At 40.6% G+C, this 22,322-nt stretch overlaps 1 protein-coding gene and 1 non-coding gene across 3 annotated transcripts in view; both read left to right on the forward strand.

The window, feature by feature from the left end:
• The window catches only part of KCND3 (potassium voltage-gated channel subfamily D member 3), a 489,764-nt gene that overhangs the window by 112,104 nt on the left and 355,338 nt on the right, over nucleotides 1-22,322 (forward strand). The window lies entirely within an intron of this gene.
• LOC148521235 (U6 spliceosomal RNA) lies at nucleotides 2,832-2,934 on the forward strand. Its single transcript, XR_015878857.1, has one exon. It is a non-coding gene; the product is annotated as a U6 spliceosomal RNA (small nuclear RNA).

The following is a 22,322-nucleotide window of genomic DNA, read 5'->3' on the forward strand; positions in this document are numbered from 1 at the left end:
ACTGCAACAATCCAAACTTCCATACAGCGACTTGCTTCCAAAAATACACCTGATTATAACAAGGATTTATATATAACCCTTTGTCCATTTGTTCAAAACCAGTCTAGTTTAATTGTTGTTTCGATTGTTGTTCCCAGTAGTAAAGTACAGTATAATACAGGGGTAGGCACAGTTTTGCTGTTAAGGCATGCTAAAACTGTGGCAAGGCATTTGTAGTTGCACAGGTTGCCTACCCCTGGTGTAATATGTTTGTGCTATGTAAAAAAATAATGTGGCTGCTGCTGGCAGTCTACTACATAGAGAGAGCACCATTATTTTGTAGTTCATTGTGTTCCATCAGTTTATAAAATGCAGAATACAGAAAATCATATGAAAAGTGTTATGATAAATCAGTAAACAAATAACTGTGTTGAACACAAGACTATACTACAAGTAAATAAAAGTGCAAAGTTTTTAAGATCATATTATATATCAAATGTATTAAATAACCCATAGTATAACAAGTTAGTACAAAACGTACCACTATAAGGTATGTATAAGAACTTTCATACACCAATATTGGTTACATAATAAATTATATAATCTCTTAAGCACCATTAACTAGCAAAATGTAAAATCCATTAGGGTAAAGGCAGGTGTGAAATCACTGTGAGATGGTACATACAGTAACTCCAGCCAGTTGAAATAGTGATTGCCATGAGTCCAGCTGCATTGATAATTGTTGTGTTTATCATTTCAGAATAAGATATATTTAGAATTTTGTTTGCAGGAATGTGTTTATGATGTGCTCTCTAGATGTGCTTCATTTGTTCTGCTCTACATTCTACGTTAAACTCATTAAAAACTAATGTCCTAAAAGAGTGCAAGTAGACTGGCTAATTGATTAAGCATGTAGATATTATTTGATACATATACTAAACAACATTGAAAAAGTTTGGTGTGGGGCGCGTGTAGGGGTGTAGAGTAGGTGTTTATTTAAATATCATACCATTTTCTATGCAGCCTTTTGTTAGAGTGGGCTAAAGCTTGGCTCAGAAGAATTGGTAGAGAGAGAGGAGGATAGTTCCCAGGTATGCACAGTGTTGAGGAACCACCATCTTGGTGAGGCCTGTACAGTATAACCAGTCATGATAATAGGTTTATTCAAAAAACAAATTTAGTTGTGCTTGCCTGTTGAGCTCCTTGAAAGTGTTCCTATATATTTTTCTCCCTGTGCCTCTGTCTTTGTTTCATGAGTATAACAAAGCATAATGGCATATTTATGCATCCAGAAATAGTGTTGTCATGTAGAAAAGAACAACACATTATTTAGCTAGAACTATAATCAACACAAACCAGTTAAAATAAGATTCTGAACTACATTTTAACATTTTTGTGCCATACTGCATATCTGAATACGTGACCCCTGGTACCTTGAAATTATATGCAAAATAAAACCTTAAGCCTGATATGCTGATCTATTAAAACACAATTTCAGTAATTCCCTGCATAAAAAGGACTCCTTTATATTTTAGCACTCTTTTCTGAAGCTGCTCCATTGTACTGTAGAAAATGATAATCTCCTCCAGTCCAGGGAAGTGACATCATGGGTAAGGAGCAGTGTATGGAGTAAATGATATAGTTACATAAAGTATACTTTTATTTGTCATAAGCAGTGTTGGATTTTATCTAGGGGCTGCTGGACTGTAAAGTAAAAATTGGCCACCATCAGTGAGTCCTCAGTGGCTTCCCATTGGAAGCACTATCTGCTAATCATATGCTGGACATTGGCAGATAGTGCTTCTAATGGGAAGCCACTTCCCTGCCTTTCCGCCAGCTCTAATATTTTTCTAGGGGCTGTAGCCAATGCAATCCCTAAAAGCCTGGAGGGAGAAGGGGGGTGCGCATGCACAAGTTTCCCTGCCAGTTGTAATGGGCTTCTAAGGGCTGCAGCCTATACAGTCCCTAGAAGCTAGGGGCTTGTGTCTATGCACAAGTCTTTTTTTTTTTTGTTGATTGTCTTTTTGCATAAAACTCCGTCCAAATGCACAGGCACCCCTGCGTTTGCTTGTCCACCCCCATAAAACATACACATATAATGCTGTTCAGGCAGGTAGCATGGCGGCAGCCCCCTCAACAGGTAGGAGCCAAAACTGGTAATAACTCCCGTCATGCCAAGTGTCATTAAGTTTACTATCCATCAGTAAAAACAAAATAGTAAAACCCCCATTATACCCAGTGTACAATAATTATTTTAAATTTGCATAAATGTTGTATCCATAACAGAATTTGGCCTGAACTCTTTTTGTGTGTGTGTGTGTGTGTGTGTGTGTGTGTGTGTGTGTGTGTGTGTGTGTGTGTGTGTGCAAAAATAAGATTTACAGCTATTGGTGACTATTTGTAGAAAATTATAGATTTCAATAAGTTATGTAAACATAGTTTTACCCACCTTATGTCCAATAGATCCCCTACTAAGGGCTACAACACTTCCACACTGTTAAGTTGAGCATCCACTATACCATTTTCTGTCAGATATCTGTCCAATCTGGCTGGTTGGAATGAAAACCTGGTAATGTATGGGAGCAAATGACAATCGTCCATTTGCTCACAAACACTAGAAAATAGCCAAAAATGGTTGTTCAGACAAATTGGTTAAAACACACAAATTTAACCAATTTGTTTTTGTCCATTTTACAGTGTTTAAAACCAAATGATCGACTGTAATTTGCTCCCATACATTACCAGGTTTTCATTCCAACCAGCCAGATTGGACAGATATCTGACAGATAATTGTATAGTGGATGGCCAGCATGAGTCTCTCTCCTAAGTTGGGCTTTTATCAAAGTTTCCCATTAATATGGCAGCACAAATACTAAAATTGGAAGGATACAGAGAATATTAGCATGGCCACTGCACAAGGGTGACATGCTTATTCGTGAAGCGTTCCAAGAATACGATGTTCCTGGGAGATGGGTATTGATGACACTACTGCCTATATGAATAAGGGAGAGGGGACTGCAACAGTGAACTTATGGAGCATTTCCTTATTTGGGAAACACTGAACTAAAGCCAGTTTAAAGCAAGTAAAAAATAATTCTCTCATCTTGGAGAGTTACACCCCAAATAAATCATCATGCTCAAACTTAATTACAAGTCTTGACCATGACATGACCAGGTTTACAGAAAGATTGCTCACAGCGGAGGTCAGGACATGAGGATAGTCTATATAGACTCAGATGTATGGTGGATTGTTGCCTCTTCAATTCACAAAGAGGGTTTGTCATTCTCAAATTGTACACTTTCTCTTAATGTATTTTCTATGCTGTGTGTCTGCTGACAGAGGTGTAGCTGGTGGTATAGGGCAGACAGGATAAAGTGGAAGTTCTGGTCAAGAAGTTTGGCATTAATTGGAGAGGTGGAGGTACGATAAAAGTAGAAGAGGAAGATAAATATATAATTATATCCAGGTCTGCAGCTAAGGGAACACCTCAATTGATGATACTAGCATACTTTTTCACAGTCCTCATTTAGAATGGTGCTTTGTTCTAATCTACCCTGACTATGGCCCAATAAAGCCACTATGGGGCTGATTCAGCAAGGAACGCACGCTAGCGGATGCACGCACCCGTCCGCTGCCCAGTATATGCTAATACATGCATACGCATGCAGAATAAGCAGACGCCTAGCAATACACAATACCTCCCACTTCCCTTAACGTGCGTTCTGTTATACCAAGCAACAGCGGAAACATCGGTAACTTCAAGAACCCTCAAACACATTAGCAATAGCTAGTTTGGGCATGCGCACTGTGATGCATGCGCAGAGCTAAAACATTGGCCGAGTGCGTGCGTTCTCTCCTGTGCGTTCCTTGCTGAATCAGGCCCTACATAACCAGTCTCCAATTTTCAAATCAGAAGCAGAATTTGATATTGCTTCATCTAATGTGGCACTATTGGTGAGTGTGCATTGTGTGGGGGCTATGATAATATTTTACTTAGGTCACATTCTATAGGAAATAATAATAAAAATCAAAGGTTACAGGATGCAGTCATCTGGACTCAACTGTATAAAGACAATATATGAAATTATATTGACCTTTGTTTATACCTAGCTACTGTATTTATGAAGATATCAACATACCTCTAACATGAACTGCAAATTAGTAGAGAACCACTCGGTGGTACTTTAACTGCAGCACAAGTTAATGAGCCAGGTACAGTAACTGCACTGGATACAGGTCAGAACCAACCAGACAAACACAGCCAGCTCATTATTACCAGGTCAGATCAATAGGTCAGGTCTATTTATAGCGAAAGCCTAAGTGTGACTTAATTAGTATAGAAATGGGCCAAGATGTCCCTGTGTCTCCCAGACTGTTTATAAGATCCAGGGAGATAATGAATGCCTGTGGTCGGGTAGTACTGTGTACGTAATAAAAGCCTATTTAGATTAAGAATTGTAATCAAATGGTGTTATGCTTCTATTTCTGTTTCTGTTTTTATTGTTTTACGTAACTATCTCTAGGCCAATTTAGATTCATTTAGATTGAAGTGTTGAATGTCAATAAATTCATGAATTAGTTCTACCTTTGCCCCAGGTAGATATATGAGCACCATTGAGCACTCAATCAAATTTGATGTTCTTTTATATTAGATGAATTATGTAAAGATTCTGCAGGGGCTAACCAAGATGACACACATTGTACACAGACCTCCTAAAAGAGCATTAGGTTGATTTAACTACTGTACATGGTAGATGGTTTAAGCCTTTTCTTTTGCATTATGTAACCCTGTCATACCTGAAAATGATTAACATTGTATGTCATTATGTCCTGTGTTTATTCCAAGACTTCCTTGAAGCTCAATAATGTAACCCGAATAAAGTCTTGTATCTTGAAATAATGAACATACTCTATTTCACAGGTTCTCAAACTCGGTCCTCAGGACCCCACACAGTGCATGTTTTCCATGTCTCCTCACAGAATCACAAGTGAAATAATTAGCTCCACCTGCGGATCTTTTAAAATATGTCAGTGAGTAATGAGTACACCTGCTGGGCGACCTGCAAAACGTGAACTGTGTGGGGTCCTGAGGACCGATTTTGAGAACCACTCCTCTATTTAACACTTTTTTTTTGTATACTTGAACTGGCTGAAGTATCCCTGAAGTCTTTCTGACATACTTTTGGGGCCAGTGGCATAACTAGGGTATATGGAAATTTAAAATGGAACACCCCCCCCTTATGCGGTGAAAAAATGGGCATGGTCACATGCCACAAGGGGCGTGACCATTGAAAAATGGGGCATGTCAACATGACACACACCCCTTTCTCGTCACTCTGGGAACATTCCTTTCCATTACATATTCACCTTAATGCCCCAAGCAGTAATGCTCCTCTTGCAATGTCCACTGTAGTAGTGTCCCTTATGCAAGGTCCCCAGTAGCAGTGCCCCATGTAGTAGTGCCCTTTATACAGTGCCCCCAGTAGTGCACCCGTATACTGTGCCCCCCCTATGCAGTGCATTTTTATACAGCCCCCCCTATGCAGTGCCACCAGTAGTGGTCCCCCTTATGCAGGCCCCCAGTAGTGCCCCTTATACAGTACCCCCAGTATGCAGTGCCCCCAGTAGTGGTGCCTCCAGTAGTGCCCCTTATACAGTACCCCCAGTAGTGGTCCCCCTTATTTAGGCCCCCAGTAGTGGTCCCCCTTATGAAGGTCCCCAGCAGTGCCCCTTATACAGTGCCCCAGTAGTGATCCCCCCTATGCTGTGCCCCTTATACAGTGCCCCAGTAGTAGTCCCCCCTATGCAGTGCCCCCAGTAGTGGTCACCCCTATTCAGTGCCCCTTATATAGTTCCCCCAGTAGTAGTCCTCCCTATGCAGTGCCCCCAGTAGTGCCCCTTATATAGTGCTCCCAGTCCCCCCTATGCAGTGCTCCCATTAGTGCCCCGAGTAGTAGTCCACCCTATGCAGTGCCCACAGTAGTGCCCCTTATATTGTGCCCCCAATAGTGGTCCCCCCTATGCAGTGCCCCCATTGGTAGTAGTCATTTTGGCCCCGTCCCTTATTTAAATATGCACCGTTCGTGGCAAATTGCCATGAGGGGATGGGGCTTAATGACGCGACTCATCTGGCCCCAATACCTCCCACCTGATTCTTCTTCTCGGGCTTCTCCCAGGGAGGAACACTACAATGTCGGCAAGTATGCCTTGGGGATACAAGTACAGTACCATGCAGGACTGTCCATTCAAATATGTAGGCAGCAATGCAGGAACCTGCTCAATAAAATCACCTAAGGGCAGATGGGAGGGGTGGTAGTACCAGGCACAAGGGTTCTCTACCTTCAGTAGGCACAATTATGGTAAGTCCTTGATAAATTTACATAATGTATATTAGGGATGTTAGGGAACCCATCTGATAGGGTTCACCTTGACGTGGTGGAGAGGCCAAATGTGCTAAGAACCTCAATTATACGCCATGTTAATTGTTGAGTTTATCATAATTGGTTTGACTATTAGTATTCTTAATGTTTACAGTATGCACCTGTATTTTCTCTTATAGTGCTAGTCTCAGCATAGTAGCACCTCTTATTATGTTTAAAAATAGGGTGTGCAGCCACCCCTATACACATACAGCACCACAGACTGAGGGGCCCTGGTATAATTTAAGCTATCTGAATCAATAGACACTGATCTTTCTTTAATTTGGAAGGGGGAGCTGGCCTTTGGTGATATTTGCTACTAAATTATATCAATGGTAAATGGTACAGTTCTTGGTTCCAATTTTCCTCACTTCTCCACATTGCTGACAGCAGTTAACTTTAGCACATTAAGGGCAAAATTTGCTAAGCGGCGAGTTCTAAACCCCGGCGGTTTGGTGGTGGTTTTGACGGCAGTTTCTAAAACCCGAGGGTTTGTCGGCGGTTTCTAAATGACAGCCACCAAACCGCCGGTGTTTAGAACCCGTTGCTTAGTAAATTTTGCCCAAAATGTCAACTGCTGTGACAGGTAGATAAAATAGATAAAACCAGTCGGCGCTAATTGTCAAAAATAGAGCTGAACTTGATATATAGGGATCGATTCAACAGCTGTTCCAGAAAGAACTCTGTAGTTCTTCAACAAAAAATAGTAACCAAGAAATAAATATAGGGAACTGCGCTATATCAATCACAATAGGCACTCATTACATACACATATGTTTATAGTAAAGATATAAACAATTTATTAAACAAGTGATATAATACTGACATTAATGCATGGGTCCCAGCATCATATAAAACATTTTAAACATGTGAGCATGAGCTCATATGAAAATCATAGCAAACACAATTGTAAAATGACAACCCTTCCTAAGGAGGGAGGAAAAATAAAAATGCTGAAAGTCCCAATAGCATAAATGAATAATCCAAAGATAAATCCTCTACAATGGAATTGTTGATACAAAGTTCCAAATTTGTTGCAAAGAGATAGAATGATATATTGTGAATACTTTTCTGAGAATGTGCAACAATGTCTCTGCTAATGTGCAGTGGAAGTGTTCACATTGCCCAAGTTAGCTGTATAGTGTGACGCTGCTTACCAATGCAGCATGTGCAGTGGATCTAAGAAGCCAATCTGATGGTGCTGTGTCTCGCTCCTGGGTCCGTGCTGAATGCCGACAATGCCGTTCACTCCATCTGATGAGACCGACGTCTCTACGCGGGGGGGAGCGGTGTCTGTCAGACACGTCTGTCAGCCGGAACTCCCATATCTCCTATGTGTGCTGTAGGAGGGCAGGTGGGTAGTGGTTAGCTGAGCTCTGTATCCGCTTGTTGTAGCCGCGGTGAAGTGGGGTGGTAAAAACCACAATAGCGTGCACAAAGAACGCTTCAGGCTTCCTTACTGGATCCCTGTGTTGAATGGCAATATGGAAAGTAGAGGATTAAAGCAGTCTTCCTTCATTCTAACGCGTTTCTTTACGCCCTGGTAATTTTGGCAGAGGATGTAGAACTGCTCAATGAATGGATCTATTTATTCCCTCGCTTAATTAGTTGATTAAATGCATATGTGATTATCAACAACTGCTGTGACAATCTGCTCCACATGTGTATCTCGGCTATCTCTCCTTATGTGCGTCTCAGTTTTTAAATAAAACCACCTTTTTAAGCATTCACTCTAGGATTAGGGTTTTATGACTTGACTAAGGGGCCTAATTATGATGTTAATTATCGCTGTCTGAATGGACCCCCGATAATTAACATTCTAACTCGCCGCAGAGTCCGGAGCAATTCATAATTTCTCCGGTGCGGTGACAGCTGTTGTGAAATCAGCTGTCCCTGTGAGCAGCTTTACTGCTCCTTTTCGAGGTCACGCATGTGCTCAAGAGCCCCGACGTCCGGCAGAAGGAGCCGGACAGAGGCGCAGGGATCCAAATGGGAAGCAGCAGGTTGCGAGCCTGGAGCAGGAGCATTCGCCATATCAAGATGGTGAATGCTCATGCAGTGAAGCTCCAAAAATATTATATTTTTGGAGCTTGATGAATTCTGTCCCCATACTAGTGTATGGTGACAGGGGCCATTCTGCAAAAGGAAGGTAAGCAGGACGTATCTATGATATCTCCTGCTTTACCTTCTTGATGAATGGCCTGATAACTTAATTTTTACAATTGTAGGTGAAAATGTGCATTTTCAGCTGCTTTTGTAAAAATTAAGTGATGATCAATAGACCCCATAAACTTGAGATTTTCTCTCCAGTTATGATTTATTTGGAGTGGTTAAATTTCAGTTAGGATTTATCTAATGCAAGCTTGGTCTCTTCAAGTCCAAAGTGAGATCATAGACCTAATTTTAATGAGAGGAGCATAGTGACAACAATGGATAGCCACATTTTACGTAACACATAAGCATAAACATGCTTACAAATAAGTGAATAATAAACATGCTCTGTGCAGAATTGCAATGCTTAATATACCGTAGGCTACTTTAATGTAAAAGTATCCAATTTGACTTCAAAAGCCTTTTTTTTGACACTTCTCAAATACATAGCCTGACGCATGCAAGCTTAAAAGGGGAAGAAAATAACTTGACAATAAGCATCACATGATAAAATGGGTTTCATTCCAGTAATAATTCACTGCATGACAAAATGATGTTACCAGGGTCATTCAGATCATAGATGCATTTTTCAGTATAGAAAGCGAACCGATTGTCACAGATAATATAAGGAAATATATTATTCTTATATGACAGACCATTTTTATAAAAAATTGCACCATTTAATGCCAGACCACAATGGTTGCACTGTAAGGGGTCTATTTACTAAAGGGAGATCAGCCCTTCTTCTAGGGAAAATGTGTGTTTTTCCTTATCTACAGTACAATGCTGAAAGGTGAATGCTGCAATGCGCCTGTTTAAGAAGGAGTGCAGCAATATATGTACCACTACAATCCTCTTATTGCTTTCGCCATCTATGGATGGCCAGAGCAAGGATGGTGCATGGAAAATATGCTTTATTTCTACAGCATTTCAAAAATATATATACATTAAATATGTGTTGATGTTTTTTCTATTTATAAAATATTTTTTAGGTCTCTTTTTTTTTTTTACAAAAGTGAAACTGGCCGCCCAAGCCAAGTGTTTCCAGTCCCACTGCACATGAGCCAACTAATGAAGCATGTTCACACATGCACAGATTTATAGGACAGACTGGTGAAGCTGTAAAGGTGCATACACACTAGACGATATGCTCCCTGAGCGATATCGTCTAGTGTGTCCCCGGCAGGCTGTGCTCAATGTCGTTTATGACATTGAGCACAGCCGCTGAACGATATCATTAACGATATCGTTCAGCGCCGGGCTCTCTCCCCCATTCCCTGACATGCAGCAACCTGACGAGATCGTCAGGTTGGCCTGCATGTCAGCCCGATGAACGATGATGACGAACGACCCGCGGGAACGCGCGTCGTCGTCATCGTTCATCTTTTTGGGCTTAAAAATGGACGATAAAGTGGACGACTGAACGATAACGATATCGTTATCGTTCAGTCGTCCACTTTATCGCCCAGTGTGTACGCACCTTAAGACCATACTTATTTATTTATTTATGTATTTATTTATTACCAGTCATTTAAATAATGCACACATATTCCGCAGCACTTTACAGAGAATATTTTGGCTATTCACATCAGTCCTTGCCTCATTGGAGGGTACAATCTATATTACCTCCCACATGTTCACACACATACACTAGGGTTCATTTTTGTTGGGAGCCAATTAACCTACCAGTATATTTTTGGAGTGTGGGAGGACACCAGAGGAAACCCATGCAAGCACAGGGAGAATATACAAACCCTACACAGCTTCGGGCCCTAGTGGGAAGCGAACCCACAACCTCAGTGCTGTGCGGCAGTAATGCTAACCATTACACCATCTGTGCTATTTGCCTAATTAATCATTTCCTCTCCCAGAGAGGAAATGCAGGTGGTTGGTGATGGGGGCTTGGCCGGACTATTTGTCCCCTAGCAACAAAATGCCACAATTGTGCATATTTGAATAGGGGGGGGGGGGGCAAATTGCACTATTATCACAGAATTTCATCATTATTCCCTGCCCCTCCTCACACATCCGCAGATTCCTGGTATTATTCTCCTTAAGGGGCACATCCACTAGATGATCTACTCCTTCTCCAATCTCTAAACGATTTTCCCTTGATTTTTTTCCCTTGAAATTTTATCTTTCAGTCTGAACGATTTGCAAACGATCTTTAATAGATCAAGTGAAATTGACCTGCATGTTCAGTCGACTGACGAGACGATCAAACGACCAGCGAGAGCGCGCATCATTGAATGTTAAAGACCAAACACTGCACGATTCATAAACTGGTTTTAAACGATTGAACGATAACGACATCGTTATCGTTCAATCGCCTGCTAAAATCGTGTAGTGGATGCCCCCCTTTACTCTGCCACTTCACTAGGAAGTTGGCAGGATGTGCATGGGGCTACCCAAAAAATCATGGGGTGCATGGGGCTACCCAAAAAAATCAGGAGCCTCCCACAGGTTCCAGGAAAGTATACAAGTATGGGCAGTGGCGTCCCTACCTGTTCAAACACCCAGTGCAGGTAGGGGTGGGCTGCCTTGTAGTGCGCATGGCTATGCCATCAAAAAGGTGGCATGGCCTCACTGGTGGGACATGGCCTTGCAGCCCAAACTCCCATTTTTGTCACTCCAGGGGTGCTGGAGAGCGGGGACCAGTTTGCTTTGCAGTAGCGGCTACTTCACTGTATACAGTGCAGCACTCGGCTCCTGTCACTGAGGGGGAGTTGGCACTTTGGTGGTCCGCACCCCCCTTGTGACACCACTAAGTATGGGTAAGAGTCTTCTTACTGCTGCCTGCCAGTATTGCTAGATGTGTTCTGCAGAAGGTTACTCAGCTAACTTGGATGTTTCTTCAGCTAATCAATGTGCTTTTTCCAGAGTAATGCCAGCTGTGCAAACAATATGTAGCTATGGATATAGGTAAAAGGTAACCCAGCGCAATGGATGTTTGGAAGTGGATCACTGTACACAGAGGACGCTGCCATTTTGTGGGTGTAATTAATATTCAACCGAGTGGAGCTTATTACTAGAAATTAGTGTTATCCCTGAGGCAACTTTGTAAATAATTGCTGCTATCTCTGTGCATAGACAACAAGACCAGTCTAGATGTATCTAAGACATAATGCATGCTTAATAACACACATTCTATTTGTAGGAGGTATAGTTTAGGGGGACTATTTAAAGTAATTGCATTTTAATGGTTTCACACTTTACATACTGTACATCTAACATTTGGCCTGTATAAATGATCCATTACTCTCCCTCATAAACATGTGGGTCTTTTTGCAAAACACTAAAACATTCTTATTCGTTCTCTTCCCATTGAGTAGAACACTTGCAGACAGCCGAATGAAAAGGGATTCTATTTTCTAAGATTAATTAACAGCTTTATGAATCTTCTTCATGTCTATCATAATAACTGGATAAAAAACAAAGTTGGTGTTGGCAATATAAATTACATCTGAGAAGATCCAGAGGCTAAATGATTTCTTTCACGGCCATGCCCAACTCCTCAATTTTAACTTGGGCATCATTAGTGGGATAATTACATAAGGATCTATAGATAATTGCATGCCATCAATAAATCTCAGGGACTGCATTGCGTTTGTCATATAGATGGATAACTTGGGATTCACTGCCCCGATTTCTAAGTTTGGCTGATGAATTAATTCCAATTTCAGTTTATGGTTAATTCTGAACTGTTTTTCAGTTGATACTTAAGTTATATTAAATCTGCTATTGTTTACTGTATGTGCTGGAAGAAATAATTTATTTTGTTTTTATATAATTTTTTTTTTTAATAAATATTATAAGGGCTGCTTTTTGGCAAGACAAATAGGTCATGTATGCTACTGTTCGAGAGGGCACCTAGAACAAGTTTTGTCATGGCTACAGTACAGTGTTCATTCCTTTTCAACTTTTCTTTTTTGTTTTTGTAGACAATGTTAGGGTTTCATTTTAAACTGTCAGGCTTACGAAATAATGTTTGAGGTCCCGCATTTCTATTGCAGTTCCTGCTAATAGTGAATTTCCTAAGAGGCTATGACAATCTGGGGATGGCTGATTTGCGAGATAGCAAATATTTGTAAATATGTTTTATTGAAGACAATCCAATTTCTATCCAATCCCACATTTTTATAGGAAAATATAATTGAAGCACAGTGCAAAGGCATTTCATTTAAAATAAAAAAAAGATCATATTAAGCTGCAGTTTAATATATTTGGTTACCATGTTGTGTCCAGAGTATTATTATTATTATTTTCGCTTCATTGCATTCAGAAGAAATTATGAGCAATTGGTGAGTATTCCTGTTTTGTGTAAAACTGATTCTGTTAATCAAATTAAGGGGTGCAACTAACAGAGGCTGGGCTGCATAGCAGATAGTTTGGGAGGGGTCCTGGCATTGTGTACCTATGTACTGCACCCAGGGCCCTCTCCACTCTTTTAAGCATATGCATATAGTGGCGCATACACATTAAACCCATTTTTGGGCTTATAGTCCCATTGTACTGGACTAAACCATTTCAGAATATAATAGTGGAGGCTGACAGAGCAGATCACCCACATATCACCAGACAATGCATTGCCACCGGGCTTCAGGCCCTGTAATGGGAGTACAAGGAGAACACTTGTAGCGGGCCCCATTATTCTGATTGGCCCTGTCTCTCGGGAATCTCGGGAGACCAATTCACTTGTCCCCCTTGTCATCGCTACTGCAGTATTTAGCAGGGCAGAGGCAGAAAGAAGGAGCCCAGCAGCCGGCACAATAATTTTTCTTCTTTTTTTTTTACGCGTGACGTCGTGACTTTGCGATGCTGAATCGGAGGTGCACTGAGCTGCCCATGAAGAGGAGCAGCAGAAAGCAAGAGGTAATTGTGAGCTGTGCTGGAGAGATGCATGGGTTGGGGGGGCTGGAAATGAAGTGACACAGGGGCAGTGTCGGACTGGGGCATGAAGGGCCCACCGGGGAATGCAGTGGTAGGGGCCCATGCTTAAGGGGTGTGGTTATCCATCAGAGGGGGTGTGGCCAGTCACCCAAAATGCTTGGCTAATCAATAAGTCTGGTGTAGATTCTATAGAGGGGAACCAATCACCCATATTGATCAGTGGTACTGCTCCACGAGATAACTCACCATCTAATAGAGCAACAATGTATAATTTGAGGTCTGGAACCTGACACCTTGAAGAGGGGGTGGGCCCTTAGGCAGTGGGGCCTACCAGGGATTTCCCCTGTACCCCTATGGGCCAGTCCAACCCTGCACAGGGGGATGTATTTGAAGACACAGGGCTGGGGAGAGACAGGTTGATGGTGCTGAGACAGAGAGGAAGATGATGCTGAAAAATACACATGGAGGATAAGGTAGACAAACACAGAGGATAAGGCTGAGAAATGTAGCTGGGATTAGGCTGAGACAAGAGATACAAGCTGATGGCTGCAGATAGAGAGAAACAGGGATGGTACTGGAGCTGCACAGCAAGGATGAGGCTGGAGCAACACAGGCATGGATGAGGATGGAGAGATGGGGAATGAGGCTGGAGCAACACATGCAAGGATGAGGCTGGAGAGACACAGGGGGATAATGCTGAGAGTTACAGGCAGGGATGAGGCTGGAGAGACCGGGATGAGGCTGGAGAGACACAGAGAAGAAGAGCCAATGGCTGACTATCCAAGACCTACCAGGAAAAATTGAAAGGGACCCAAAAATATGTGAGGCCCAAGATTTCTGTTGCCAGCCCTGCCGGGCCTCATAGCATATACATGGGCTGTTAAGGTGATAGTTATGCTTTTGTTTTACCTAGTCCTTGATAAATTCTCTTTGGCTAGATTGTCCCCAGATAACGAAGCCTTCTTACTATATAGCATCTGGCACAAGTCTTATACCAAGATGTATCAAATCATTTGATGACAAGTTAGATTTTAAAACATGCGCTGTTTAAATATTCAGTTCTTTGTTAAAATTCTACATGCTTCACCATTTGTTGTAGTTATTTTCCACAGATAGCAATAGCACTAATAACTATAACCCTTAAAACGTTTGTTTTGAGTTGCACCTGCACAAAGGCCTGTACAGGTATTTCATTCATCAGGTTTCATAAGTGACAGTTTGGCTGAAATGAAATGCAAGCAAGGTGATGTGACTGAGCATAATTAAACCCCTAGGTGGTTTCCAGAAAGTCCCCTTTAAGACAAGTTTTATGTATTGCTGCTTTAACTTTTTTACTATTGGCAGTTGACCAATTTTCTATATTTCCACTTCGGTTTCAGGGGTGTGTCCATGATTGTTTATAACCTTATGCCTGTGGTCAACACCCGTTCTTTTCTTCTGGAAATCCCGCCCTCCCTCCCTCCCTCCCTATTTTTTCTTTACCTGTTTGCTGTCTCTGGGTGTTGTGATGGCCAAGCAAATGGAATTAACAATCTTGTTTGGTTGTTTGGTTGTGTTATTTGATTTGCAAAATAGAACACCAATGTTTGAGTTGCATGAGCACTTTTGTCGACTTTATTGTAATTTATTTTAACAATTTTAATTCAATTTGTCGAAATAAATTTGACCTTATATTTTAAGTACTAACTCCTGTTATACATTATTTTACTTATTATTAGATATATGTAATTCACTGTATACGGTATGTTACAAGTTTTAAGAGGGTATGTGCGAAGAAGAAGTAACTGATAGGGAGTTTACTAGCTTTACTGAGGTCATCAATGACTGTATTTAGAGGCCTAATAAGTCCTACCCTATTAATAGTATAATGCCTGTTTTCCACCTCTAACTGAACTGTTCTACATCAGCCAATGACCATTTTTATAACTTACCTCTTGCGATTAAGGATTTTCAAAGTAAAAAAAATAGTAGGTCTGATGATCAGTTGTTCTAAAATGTATTTTATAAAGAAAAGCACCGTGCAGTGGGTTCGGTCATAATGCATTTTGTAAAAATGAAATTGAAGGCCTCAAGTCTTTATATAGATATTTTGGTGAAGTAATTCTTGGTGTATTATTTATTTATATATTTAGGGATCACCTATACAAGTGATTTATATCTTGATCGCCCATTTTGCAACAACTTGTTTCTTATTTGGTGATCCACAGTGACAGGATACTAACCTACAGGTGTCGGTATCCTAACCCTCTCAGGATTTTGACCACCGTGATCCTGAACGCCGGCATCCCAACCGGTTTATACACACTGAACAACTATCACTGCCATCTGGCCGTGGGTCCTGCTGGCCGAGGGTCGCGACGTGCTCCTTCCCCGGCGGCTTGTGACCGCCCATACACACAACACGATCTGCAAATTTATCTGCCATCAGCTGTGCTGCATAGCTGACCTGATATGTCTGTGAAAGATGTAATTCACAGACATATCGTCTGTACACACTGGCCGACGCACACACAATATACCGGCTGTTCAATTGCGTGGTTGATATGTTTGCCAGTGTGTACCCAACATAAGAAGCAGATTAAAAATTGCTGGTGTAGCCCATATAATTATATATAGCTGATCTACAAATGTAGAGATTGTAGAAATATTGTTACATTGTAACCCATACCTCCAAAGCAACCCAAGCCGATCCTTTTAAGGCAGTAATGGGTAACTGATGACCCTGGGCCCTCATGCAGCCCTTCAAGTCCTTTACTTGCAGCCCACAGCTCCTCCCTACTTTGTCATATTTACTTGTTATAGCTTTTAAAGATTCTTTAAAAGACCTGCTAATATTTTATTACAGAGAGGTATCTCTTTCATTGATTCAATATATTCATTTAACTTACTACTAAGAATAAAAGTTATTTTCAGCCATTTTAAAGGTTAGAGAGTTGTTCTATCCAGCTCCCAAAGTGTATTTAATTGCCTATCACGTTTTAAAGTCACCTAATTGTTAAATTTTTCTCACCTTCTTCTTCTCCTCAACATGTGGCTGTTTTTCTCCAGTCTCTGTGGGTTGTCTCCAAACCCCATTTGGGTTGGAGGTATGGAAAGACAAAAAATAATCTTATGATTGGGGTGAGATAGGTAACCTTAGTATCGGCATTACCCTACCTTTTTGGACTGTGATGGCCATAAACCCTCCTCTGCAAGTAAAAACCTTTCTCGATATTCATATCTGTTATACCCCTTTCAGATATACAACCAGGGGCATATCTTCCTATTGGCCTGTTCTTTTTACAGGATATTCATATCTGTTATACCCCTTTCAGATATACAGCCAGGGGCGTATCTTCCTATTGGCCTGTTCTTTTTACAGGATATTCATATCTGTTATACCCCTTTCAGATATACAACCAGGGGCGTGGATGGCCCTCGGCCAGCTCCCGAGGGGGGGCACCGTTGCCACCTGACATAATTAACAAATGATCACCGGTCTCCTGTTTGCTCTGGGCAGTGTGCCGCAGACAGCTGTCATTAGTAAATGATCCCTGGTCTCCTTCTGTCTCCTCTGCTCTTATCAGTGTCCTCCATTGAGTGTTAATGTGTATCAGGCTTCTTATATGCCCCTTTATATTAGAAAGATTTAAAATTAGAGAGACTAATTTATTTTATTTTTTTTTCTAATATATCTCTTCTCCCACAATACCCACTACATACCAATCACCACTCACTAATTCCCATATGTCAACCTTGCAGGAAAAGAGTGTAAGCACCACATCAACCACAATGCTCTATTCGCAAGATAATTTGCATATATGCAAATTATCTTGCCCACAATGCACCTTGTTTGCTATTGATGCCCTCTTTTCCTGTGTTGTTGACATATAGAAATTAATAAACAGTGCTTGCATGTAGTAAGTGTTATAACTGAAAAAATATAAATATATATATATATATATATATTAAAAAAAGTGTATGTATATATATATATATATATATATATATATATATTGTCTCCCTATTTCTACAGACGTGTAAGTTGAACTACCCCCAGTGTAAGTACTAAAACATTTATTTTTTTCCTCAGTATGGGGAATTGACCATGATTTATATAGATTGTGGATACTCAGGTGTCAGGATTAAGATATAATCCTTATGAGCTGTTTTTATTATTGTGTGTGAGATAGCAATGGACCCATGTGGGCAGTTTTACCAGTGAATTATATGGCAGAGCTAAAAAAGCATAATGCAGTGTACAGTCCAATTTGAATATATGTAAATTATTTTACCCATAATGCATGTTTGTTTTGATGCTATGTTTTCAAGCCTTTCCTGTGTATTTTAGCATTAGTAAATAGTGGTTTGCAATAGAGTAAGTTCTGTAAAAGATATATATATATTAAAAAGAAAAAAAAAATATTCTCCCTATTTCTACAGGTGTCTGAATTAAACTACACCCAGTGTGTGTTATTTTATTTTTTCAAGTAGAAGCAGTCATTGGAGGGGGGCGCCAGTCCCTTAGTTTGCCAGGTGCGCTTGGACCCCAAGATACATCCCTGTATACAAGCCAAGAAATTTTCTGCTCAAACCCCGGAATTTCTCCTGTGCAAATTCCCGGGTATTTGGTCGAGACCCCCCCTTTCACGCTACAGGGTCTACCCGGGAAATTCCCAGGTAGACCCCTTTCAGTCAAGAGCAGGGTTTTTCTGCTTACCTGCCTCTTCTCTGCCATCTGCTCCCCCTAGCCTATCCCCTCTCTGGCTGATGATGATGACGATGATGCCATCATTCAACTGCCGGAAGCCGGTCAATCATAATACAGATTTTTTTTAAAAAAAAAATTTATTCTTTTTTTTTAATTTCTTTTAATTCCCTGGTGGTCCAGCGGGAGTGCGGGCGGCCTGCTGTGGCACAGCTGGCCGGCGCTGGGGGTAGTGAGCAGCAGCGCTGAGCATCCTATAGGACGCTCTGCGCTGTCAGCTCAAAGCAGCAGCGCTGAGTGTCCTATAGGATGCTCTGCGTTGTCAACTACATGTAAAAGCTGCTTGGTGCTACTCGGGAGTAGTAAATTCCCGGGTAGAACCATTCAGACAGAAGCAGGGTCATTTCCTGGGACTTAAGTCCTGGGAAAAACCCTGGTCAATTGCAGGAGCAGCTACCCGGGAACGTGTTTCCGGGTAGGTACCTTTCAGACAGACACGGCTACCCTGGAATTTGGCTGAGGCAGGCCAAATTCCCAGGAATCTCGAGATGTCTGAAAGGGGTATTAGTGTGATTTTCCCTTAGTTATAAGTCATTTCACTTAATAAGGGACCATTATTGACATATATAAAGCCATATGTATCATCTTTGATAAACTATCCTACTGTAATCTCTCTGTAGGGCCTATTTATCAAGTAATATATGCAAGATATTCCTGAAAATACTCATTTTATGTGGATATCAGCAAATATTAAGTATCCCCCAGATGCACCATGGATTTCCGACAGCAGCCACAGCCCCATTAGTTTCAATTTTGGCTGTAAAGCTGTCAGATTTACCAAGCCCCGATAGGCAACACTATCTCCAGATGGCATTATCGGATACTATTTTGCAAACATTACCTCCAGAACCCTGTCTGGCAATGGCCGCCGCACATGCGTGGTAAGTAGACCGCGCATACACAGAACGGCCCTGACTCACAATATAGACGTGAAATTAATGATTGCTTTTCTGTTCATTTCCCTTCTTTACACATTGCAGGGACCCCTCTCCTTGCATGTAATTTTTAGTACATTTGGGTGAATGTAAATTTCTTATTGCTGCCAAGAGTGGCAGTAAATAACATTCTAATTATTGGGTCTATGTGGAACAGATGGCATCCTCAATAGATTTTCAGTTATTTAAGTTATATTATTTAGCTCCCTAATACACGGGATTGCATTATCCTTTTTTTTTGTAAAGGGAAGCTAATATTTGCCCCATTTCACCTTCAGCCATGACTTTTTACATGTTTCAACGTTTCACTGGTAGAATTTGGCACTAACTATTACAAGTCCTAACTCAAACTCACCACACAGGAGAATTAATTGACCATTACTATCTCAGCCCTATTCATCGACTTTTTGATCCACAAGATGCAAATGTCTAAATGCATTGGCGAACGGTTACACAGAATCACACTGATTACATTATGTATTATTATGAGATGTTTAACCTTTTCCTGACTTATATGAAAAAAATAGGTTTTAGATGCTATCCCAAAGCCTATACTATAGACCATCTACTTTGTTAATTATTCATACTACTGTATATTACATACACTATCCAGTGTATACATTGACCAATGTGTATATATATGCCCAGGGCTGGTGCTAGATTCTTCTGCTGCTACTGAAGACTCCTGGGAAATGGATTGTCTCTCAATACTACACATTTCATTGTGATCTTTCATCTTGCCATTTGCAAACAAGTACCTTGGCACTGATAAATATTAATGAGCTGATGGTGAAGAGTCTTGGTTTATAGAGTATGCTACTCTTTATTGTATAATGAAAATTATAGCATGCCTCTTGTCTTCTACTTTCTCTTTACTTTGGTCCAAGATAAAATTCTGCTCACTTACTTTTGCACAGATATGGCTCGACACATTACTTTTGGCACCAGATAGATTATCAATACATTTATTGTATATGTTTCACTCCAGCTAGCTATTTCCTGATCATGCAGCTAACTCTATTTCTGTTAACATAAAATATAGGATCCATGAGACAATAATGGTAATAGCAGGCAAAACTTTAACAGTATGCCAAGTAGATTATACACTTTGAAACCATATACCGGAGGTTCCCAAATGCAGTCCTCAAGGCACCCCAACAGCTCAGGTTTTAGAGATATCCATTAGTTGAGCACAGGTGGTTAAATCAAATTGATTAAGGTGCTCATTAAGTCACCTGTGGTCGAGCATGGATATCCTTAAAACCTGGACTTTTAGTGTGCCTTGAGGACCAAGTTTGGGAACCTCTGGCATATATTATGTTGAATGAAGAGGCGAATCACGGGAACAGACTTTCCAAAGATCAAGTGCTGAAAGTAAATTTATTATAGGATAAAGCTGGCCACACATCTAAAGATGAACTGTCCAACCAGCCAACTAATTGATTGGTTGGAATGAAAATCTGGTAACGTATGAAAGCAAATGACAATCAGCAATTTGCTCCCAAACGCCGGAAAAAATGGACCAAAACTGTTGTTTGAACAAATTGTTTAGATCAAACATATAACAAACTTGTCTGACGACCGTTTTCATCTGTTTTCTGGCATTTAGGAGCAAATTGCTGATCATCAGTTAAACGTTTGTAAGTGCATTCATCTGTGCATTCAGTTTCTTAAGCTGGCCATACACTAGAACAACTTGCATCCAACCAGCCACTAGTTGATTGGTTGGAATGAAAATCTGGTAACGTATGGGAGTAACTGATGATTAGCAATTTGCTCCTAAATGCTAGATAAACCCAGTAAGACGAATTACAAGTTTCATATTTTAAAAAAAGTATATAAAAAAACATTTAAAAAAAATAAATTAAATCATTATACATGTTTCTCCCTTACCTCACCCCCTTGCCCAGCTGCTGCACTTAAAATACTTTAAAATCTGATTTCATCTGACGGGCTACAATGCATTATTGCCATTGCTTGTCTAATAAACCTGGGGTTAACATAATAGGCTGCAGCTGTGGGACATCGGCGAGCCCATGCCAAACTGCCGATATTTTAAAGTAGCAGTCTTTTAGTAAGCAAAAATCTTCCTGGTTGCCTACTAAAACACTGCTATTTTAAAACATGGAGAAGTCTTGCACGGGACTCGCCAATGTCTCAAAGTCGCAGCCTATTACAATTATCCACTGGGGTGAGATGTTTTGAACCTTTTATAAAGGACAAGTGGAGAAGTTGTCCATAGGAACCAATCAGCTTCTTGCTTTCATTTATCTAGACCACTCTGGAAAATGATGGCCAAAGGCTGATTGGTTGCTATGGACAGTTTCTCCACTTGTCCTCTTTAGAAGGTTTGGATACAGCTCGTCCAGATTAAATAAAGAAGTTAAAGATTGTAGTCAGGTGACAAATCCGAGTGAGAGAGCAAGAAGAAATATGGTAATTGGGGATGTTTGTATGAGATGGAGAAAAACGTTATTTGGATATTGTGATAGAAAAAGTGTCAATTGTCTCTCTTAGTATAACAAAAAAATTCTGAAAAGTGTTGCATCATGCACAAACTGACCAGGCGAGGACAGTCCAAATAGTAACCTGTGTCTTAGTGACAGATTTGTAGTCTCTTTGGTAGCAGAAATGGGCTATATACAGTGCAGAATCAACAAAGGTGGGTGATTGCAGTGATACAAAATAAATGATATGCTTTGCTATTTGTGCTCTTTGACCACTAACAGTAGGGGGTTCGGTGGGTAGGAGGGCGATGTGTTTGGAAAAAGTTAATACGGAGCCTTGCAGTTCCATTAACCATATAAACTACATAGAATAAACAGTAGTAAATCGTAATTCCATTTAAAACAAATTAGAGAATTTAGAGTTCACCTTGAGATATTTTTAAGGTCAGCTTATCTCAGGAAGTTATACTGCTGCGACTATATTGTCTAAACAGCAGGCTCATGGACCTTGTTCATTTTAACTACAGTAGTTTGATACATCACCATTGTGACAGTCACAGCTGACAAGGAGCAGCTTCGAAATGCTCTTTAGATTCTATGTATTTTAGATAAATGTTTACATTTTGTTTCAGGCTAGATTTATAAAAACCAAGCCTGTTCAGCTCCAGATCTGTATTTCCTAACTGGCCATGCAGTGTGCTTGTGCTGGATAGCTCTTGATTAAAACAGGAGTTATTTTAAACTAAAAGCAAT

The sequence above is a fragment of the Taudactylus pleione genome, unplaced genomic scaffold (assembly GCF_031769625.1).
Source record: "Taudactylus pleione unplaced genomic scaffold, aTauple2 ptg000172l, whole genome shotgun sequence".
NCBI lineage: Eukaryota > Metazoa > Chordata > Amphibia > Anura > Myobatrachidae > Taudactylus > Taudactylus pleione.